Source organism: Etheostoma cragini, chromosome 12 (genome assembly GCF_013103735.1).
Source record: "Etheostoma cragini isolate CJK2018 chromosome 12, CSU_Ecrag_1.0, whole genome shotgun sequence".
Lineage (NCBI taxonomy): Eukaryota > Metazoa > Chordata > Actinopteri > Perciformes > Percidae > Etheostoma > Etheostoma cragini.
The window spans coordinates 16,614,614-16,622,284 of NC_048418.1; positions in this window are offsets into that span (position 1 = coordinate 16,614,614).

Genomic DNA, 7,671 nt, shown 5'->3' on the forward strand with positions numbered 1-7,671 from the left:
CATGTGGACGCTGTAAAGGGGTTGCTGCAATCTCCTAGTTCTTTTAGGAAGACCTAATTTAATCAATATTCTCTTCCTAATGGAATCAGCTGGTGGAGGCGGTCACTTTCCTGCTTAACCAATCAGAATCGTACACAAATTGCAAGGGCCACTGACAGAGTTACAACCCTGCATTTACATTTTTTTTACTCCCCTTGCTATTCAGCTGTCGTTGCAGGCAAAGAGTGCAACAGTCCACCTCCAGTAGCCACCACCGGTGTCTAGATTCCATCGGGGGGGTCTGATGGTTCTCTTCCCCTATATATAGACATACAAAACATTGGTATAGCGATGGAGTCTAATCGCAAAAGACTTAGTACATTTTATTTGAGTTGTACAATAAACCTAATTTGCACATCTGCATAACATGTCTCTCCTGATTGAACTGGAAACAGGTTTTCCACTAGGCTGATTATGTCACCTTTGGACAGAGCCAGGCTAGCTGTTTGTAGTCTTTATGCTAAGCTTAGCTAACCAGCTGCCACTTGTAGCTTTACATTTAGCGTACAAACCTGAGTCATATCAATCTTCTCATCTAACTCATGACAAGAAAGCAAATACGTATTTCTCAAAATTTTCAACTATACCTTTTATGGGAGAATTATCCACATGAAATGTCCCATGATATAAAAATGTTCTGCTGTTTATCTTTGAATGCTTTTTTGCAAAGATGTTTCTCTGTTTATCTCTTCCTCTGTAAAGTTTTACTGCAGAAGTTTTCATTGTCATTCATAGATTTAGAATGGCCTCCTTTTCCACCCACCTTCACAGGGAAGACATAGTGCTGTCATATAGTTTTTTATCAATCACGCAGCAATTGTATTCTGTTATTTATCGCACCCCCCTCTCCTTTCCATCCTCTCTCGGTGCAGAATTACCCCCATAAACTGCAATCACTTGTCTGCTGCTATCCAGCCTGGTTGACTGGCAAGTGTTTGCTCTCTGTGTCACAGTGCTGGTGCGGCATTGTCAATCCGAAACAGCAGGGACAGAGTATGTCAAGGATGTTTTTGCCCCGATTTTGGGAGATTTGATAGATCTTAGTCGGAGCCGAGCATACATTTGATGGGAGAGGGGCCATCCAGCGTCGTCAGTTCTGAATTTAAATCTACAAATGAAAGCAACGCTCTGAAACCTTTCACAGCATATGAGTGTCAAATGTCAACCATATTATTTACAGCAGAGATGCGTATGTATGTTACTTTTTTTTGAGAATGCACCTTCCCAGTGTCTTTTTGTGGAGCTAAACCAAATTCATACTGTTGAAGAACCAAATGTAAAAAGGTAGAGCACACACAGGACAAAGTGGACTAATCTCAATTTTTCCAATTTATTCTGGCATAGTCAAACACACAAAGAATTACTCCGAAACGTTAGCATGTCTGTTTGACCTGGCCGGAAGAAATTGGTGAAATTGAGATTAGTGCCCTTTGTCCTGAAGATCTTTGTGTGTGCTACCTTTTTACCTTTGGGCATTCAACGTTGTAACATATGTAAATGTCTATGCATGCATTCAGCTCCTTCGCAATTTAATGATTAAACATGAGGGAGCTGATTTGATTTGCAGTAATGGCCAACTCCCCATGAAACATTCATAAGAGTATTTTTAGAACACAGCACACTGACTAAACACTAAAAACGTAACAAGATTGTTGAACAGTCAACAGGGCTTGTTGCTGTCTTGGGCCAATTTCATGCCTTATCTAATCTATTTATGTCACTGTAACTATAGTTGAGAGATTTAATCAAACAAGTGCGGTTTTAGCAGTTTTATGCTGCATGTTTGTAGTTCACATGGAGCTCAGAACAGTCGATTAATTGGGCGACAAGCTTCAAGCCTAAAACAAATTATACCTGACAGATAATATCAACACACAGGATAATATCAACAGGATCGCCAGCATTGTGCATTCATCCGGGCATCCTGTTGCTCTCCTCTGGAAATTCCGCCCAGATGTCCTTCTCAGCTGGCCTTATGCTCTCTTTGTGTTGGAATTTTAAACCGGTTGGACTTTCTGATGACTTTGGTAAACTGCTCCTCAGATCTCTGCAGGGTGAATCACAGCTAGTTAGCTAGACTATCTGGCCAATCTGAGTTTTCTGTTGCCCGACTAAACAACTTTTGAACGTACACATGTTCCACCCAAACAAGTTCCTTCTCGAGGTTATGTTGCAGAGGCACCGGGGCTCCTTGTGGCACTCACATCATGACGATTATTGTGATTGGTTTACAGAAATGCCAATAAACCAGATTATGTTTTTCTCCCATTCTTTTATATTAGAAAACAACATGAATATGTATAAGTAAAACTGGATGGAAATATTCATAATCCAAAAACATTTAGCACTCAGTGGCTTGCATAATGATGCACTCTGACTACAAGTAAAACAGGAAAAGAAGTCATTCAAATTATGAATCAGGTATAATGACAACAAAACTGCTGAGATATTTGTCATAAAAATAAATTTTCCATGTCATGTTCTTATAAATTTGGCAGCAAAACATTAAACTTTATTCTCCCCGGAGGGAGGCATACCTGTGTGTAGGACAATAGAAAGAGACAGAGAGTTGTTAATGTTTGTGAGACGTGACATCTGCTTCCTGTTCCCCTGCCATTCCTGAGTTACAGTCATTTGAATCAAAAACAATTCAATCAACCCCTTAAATGTTAGTCCATTATGCGAAATGGCAGTGTGTGGAAAATCCAAGGTAGCAGAACACCCCCCAAACAACAATCTAAGCGATGCCCTCTTTTTTATAGCCTTGATTATAATCTATATCTCTGCCAACCTCAATGCCCTCTCTAATATCTTCATTATTCCACTTTTCTTGCCATGTTATAAAATGTGGTGAGTGGTTTGATCCAGCTTTGCTGAAACTAAAACTGGATCCCCTTGTATTGTTCCTTACATACTGTCTTTCTAGATTGATTGCTTTCTAGTTTCCCCTTTGTCAGATTCATTGTATAATTTTCTCCCTCTGAGAGATAATTCTACCTCTTTAATCTATCCGTCATTCCCCGTCTGATGCATCTCTGCTCCCTTCCTTTACATCCATGTTCTACCAGCCACAGAAATTGGACATTTGTTGGCTCTGAGGCAGCACATCATTGTGTGTGTGTGTGTGTGTGTGTGTGTGTGTGTGTGTGTGTGTGTGTGTGTGTGTGTGTGTGTGTGTGTGTGTGTGTGTGTGTGTGTGTGTGTGTGTGTGTGTGTGTGTGTGTGTGTGTGTGTGTGTGTGTGTGTGTGTGTGTGTGTGCGTGTGCGTGTGCGTGTGCGTGTGCGTGTGTGTGCGTGCGTGCGTGCGTGCGTGCGTGCGCGCGCGCGCGAGAGAGGGAGAGAGAGAGAGACTGTACTTGCAGCAGATAAGTTAGTGATTTCAATTCCATAAGGGATAGGGCACACTATGGGAATCATGAAAATGTATTAAATATCAATGGCTTTCAAAGAAGGGGTTGTCGGGCTAAATACCTGCGCTGAGTACAGATAATAGTGCAGAAAGTAACACTGTAATCTTTCCATCTGCACACAATCACTCAAATACATGTTGTGCGTACTAACTGCTACTGTCATTCTGCTACCAGGCAGGCCTCTCCTAGACAATATCATTGAATAATATTATGTGTATTGTGCAACGCACATACATATGGGAAAAATGTTGTTGGCAATAACTGTTAACTGTCAAAATAAACCATTTCCATTGCCTCCTGATGTTGCTTGCTTCATGTCCTGATTAGGTTTGTAGAAGTTGAGTGATATGAAGAGCTTGAATTCTATTTACTCTCAAACGACATCTTTTCAAGGTCTATGGGTCGTTGCCTCGCGGTGAACCCCCCTGGTGAAGTCTCGGTGATGACCTTACAAGCATACATGCTGCTTCTTAACTGTGTGGGGAACGAGAGACAGAGGAATATGATACATCAGGCACATTACGGCGTCTGTAGCAGTGACACTATCGACTTACAGTGCCGTTAAACCAAGGACAAAGTGGAGATTCCTCCTCTGTGAAGTCCATTCACAGATCATAGAAAAGGATATATGGTGTGTGTAATTGCATTTGATAAGCACCATAAAATGATGATCATTGGTCCGGCCTGACCTTGTTGGCATAACACTGGTCTCCAATGCACTGCACTCAGATGAACTTGCTCTAAAGATGCTTTCAAAGTAAGACTAAACTTAAGTTAAAATATATATGTATGATACTGTTGCACAAGTGACAAGTTCAGAGGTTATACATCTTATTCTATACTGTATGAACTTCTGATTGTGTGTTACAAAAAATCCTTGTGTCCTCCTATCAAGCAATGTTATGCTTGAGTGTGTTGGATAAACTGGACACAGCTCCCAGTGGCATAAAATGCACTTAAACCACATCTGTTCCTCTGTAACAGAACTGGTTAAGTCAGACAATAAAGCTTCAACCAGGATCCACTTCGTTTTTAAGACCCAAAGATGTGGTTGAAAATCTGCAAGTGTACATGGAGTTTAGATTTCCAAAGGCCAAGAATACAGATTTTATTTGTGCAAACTTGAACACAGTCATGTATTGTACTGCTCTCCTGCATTTTAAAGGTGAAATCATCGGCTTACTGTTATTGTATATAATTATTAAAATTGTGTTTTTGATGGTGCACTTGTTGTGGAAGGTCAGAGCAGAATTTGAAAAATGCAACTCTCAGCTAAGTGTTACATTTTAATTTTACTTTTTGGATGTCGAAAAAAAAACCTCAAGACAGATGTTATGTCTTATTTTTTTAGCCAAAGGAGCCCCTAAGTTTTCACTTATGTCAACAACTGCTAGATAGACTGTCGCAAACGTTTGTATAGACATTCATGGTTCCCTGATGATGTCTCACGCTGACTTTGGTAATCCGCTGATTCTCTATAGCGCCACCATCAGGTTTATACTTGTCAATTATTGGATAGATTTTTAAAAGACATTCAATCCACCCTCAGGAGGACTTGTGATGTATTTTGGTGATCTCTGATTTAGGATTTAAATATGTAACAGTCCAACTAAAGTTGTTTTTAAATGTGCCTTAATTGTAATGGAACAAAATGCTGGTTTGAAACATTTAGGATTGAAATGATGAGTGACGTAACACATTTTAACACTCTTTGATATAGACTTACAGATTTAATCACTCACACTGTGTTTAAATCAAGCCGCTTGTCATGTATGTGTGAACATTACGTGTCAAACACTTCGGCTGTGGGGAAATATGCAAATCACGTCTCATCTTATTTTCACTTTTCTGTGGAAACAAACTTAAAAAACGTCTCAGTGCCAGCAGCACAACACATGCACAGTTACCGTGTTGTCACAAGTAATTGACGTTGCGCCAAAATGGCTGTCCCCTTTGACTTATGAATGTTGCGCTAACTCCTCCAGCCTCAGATCTCATCCCTGCAACACGGATGGATGAATTTGTCTTCAGGCTGGAGAGGTGAGAGTAGAGAAGGGGAGGGATGGTGTTTGAGAATAATTTGGGCAGAGGGAGGGAAGAAGGAGGATGGAAAGGGGGGAGGATAAATGGAAGCAACGTTTGAAATTATTATTTAGTTCCCCCCACACATCGCTTCTTCTCGCCTGGAGCTCAGTGCTGCTCACAGTTTACTATTTGTTACCTCTCTCTCTCTCTCTCTCTCTCTCTCTCTCTGTCTTACTTCCCACAGGGCTTTTATTTATCTTAATATAAATCCTGAAGGTAAATTCCTGTCCATGCAACCAGCCTCTAAAGCTCCCCACGAAACCCTGTGTATGTGTCCGTGTGCGTGTGTGCGTGTCTGTGCGTGCGTCATGCTGATGGAGCTGCTTGTGTGAGTACATTGCATTCATAAACATGTTTATGATACATCTGTGTTTGCTTCTGTGAACTGTATATCATCTGAGCCTGTTTCCATAGTTTATTTTCTCCTCACTATCACCAGAGGGTAGACATTGTTGATAAGAGGGATGGTTTTAGATTATGCATGATGTTAGGGCGGAGTGAAGTGAATCATCCCAAGTTAAAAAACTATTGGTTTGGTTTTTTTTAACTGACAAAAAAACCTTGCTAAGTGGATTAAAAGCTTGTTATCGTCAAGGAAGAGAGAGCAGATGGGCACAATTAATGCATTTTAAAATTCAGCTTGGATTTACTTTTCCCATGAAGTCAGACTGGGAAATAGAGCGTCTTTTTGCTCTCTCACTTTTAAAGCCGGTCTGCGTTGCATCCTGCAGAAATATTTAAGATTTATGTTCAGCTGCTGCCCACGGCGCAGTATTAACTGTATAGCATGTTGTAGGAAGAGGCTGTGAAGAAAGTGCAAGAGAGGAAGGATGAGGAAGGGATGATATAAAAAGAGAAAGAGAGAAAAAGAGAGAGTATTAGTCTCATCTCCATTACATCCCTTTATCTTCCCTTTAGCAGAAGGCCCCTTCAGGACACGCTCACACACACTTACACCCACAAATACAGACACCATACTGTAGTGTCATTGCAGCTGGACATTGAGATTGATGGGCTCCTTACTGAATTCAGAGGAGGTCCCAGGGGCATTTAGGGCATACTTTCTCTACCTCTGTCATGTGCACACTCAATTAGCTTAATGTTGAAACAGCTCTGAGGAGAGAGGAGAATAGGGAGATGGTGATGAGCGAGGCAAAGAGAGGTAGTTTTTTTGCACAATAAAAAAGGAGAAGCAAGGTTAGGCCTTATCATGTTATTTCATGATCACTTGAGTTCTTTTAGAGAGTGTAATGGAACTTATCAGCCCTTCAGGTCATCCATGTAAGTGCCTGACAAGTTTTTCATGGAACTAATGTGACACTCAAATGTGGCGTCATCCCCTTGTAAATCGAGGTGAGTGAGTATGTGCACTCAGTCTGATGCAGCCTGTAGAGTTTATCTGCTATCTGTGAGTCTAATAATGAAAGACCTGTGACCGCTGGCAGGCCACATCTATAAGCTCTTACCAGTTCAAACCAGTTTGATCTCTCCTTTTTAGATGGTTTTATTTCAATATTTTCTTGAATGGAATAAATATATAACCATCCTTCTCTGTGACCAGAGGCCTTCAGACATTTTATTGTTGAGGTTCTGATTTAAAGTGTGACAATGTGCCTACACCGGTACTCTGTTGTTTGTTTTCTGGCAGTTTGGGGGTTTTCGGTTCATGTTTGTAGTTTTCCGTGCTTGTGCTGTGTGTTTATTACGTGTCCCTGTAGCCCTGCCTGGCATGTCTCAGTTGTACCTGTGCGTCTAGCCTTTTCAGCCTGTTGTGTTGCCGGTCCTTGTTGTCTTTTTACCCTATCATGGTTCCTTTTTCATTCCAGTTCCCTGCCCACTCCATCTGTGCCTTGTCCTGTGTTTGCAACTCAAGTGTTACAACTTGAATAGAGTAATCAATCAGTCGCGCCATAATGCTGATTATTATTACAATAAACGCAGTTTTTTTTCCACACGCATGCTGGACAGACACAAGATGGACAAAGAGTGGACTGTACCTAGATTCTGCAGAAAAAGAATGCAGACCCAGTTTAAAGGAAGACAGTATAGAATATACACAATAGTATACACTCACCGGCCACTTTATTAGGTACACCTGTCCAACTGCTCGTTAACACTTAATTTCTAAGCAGCCAAT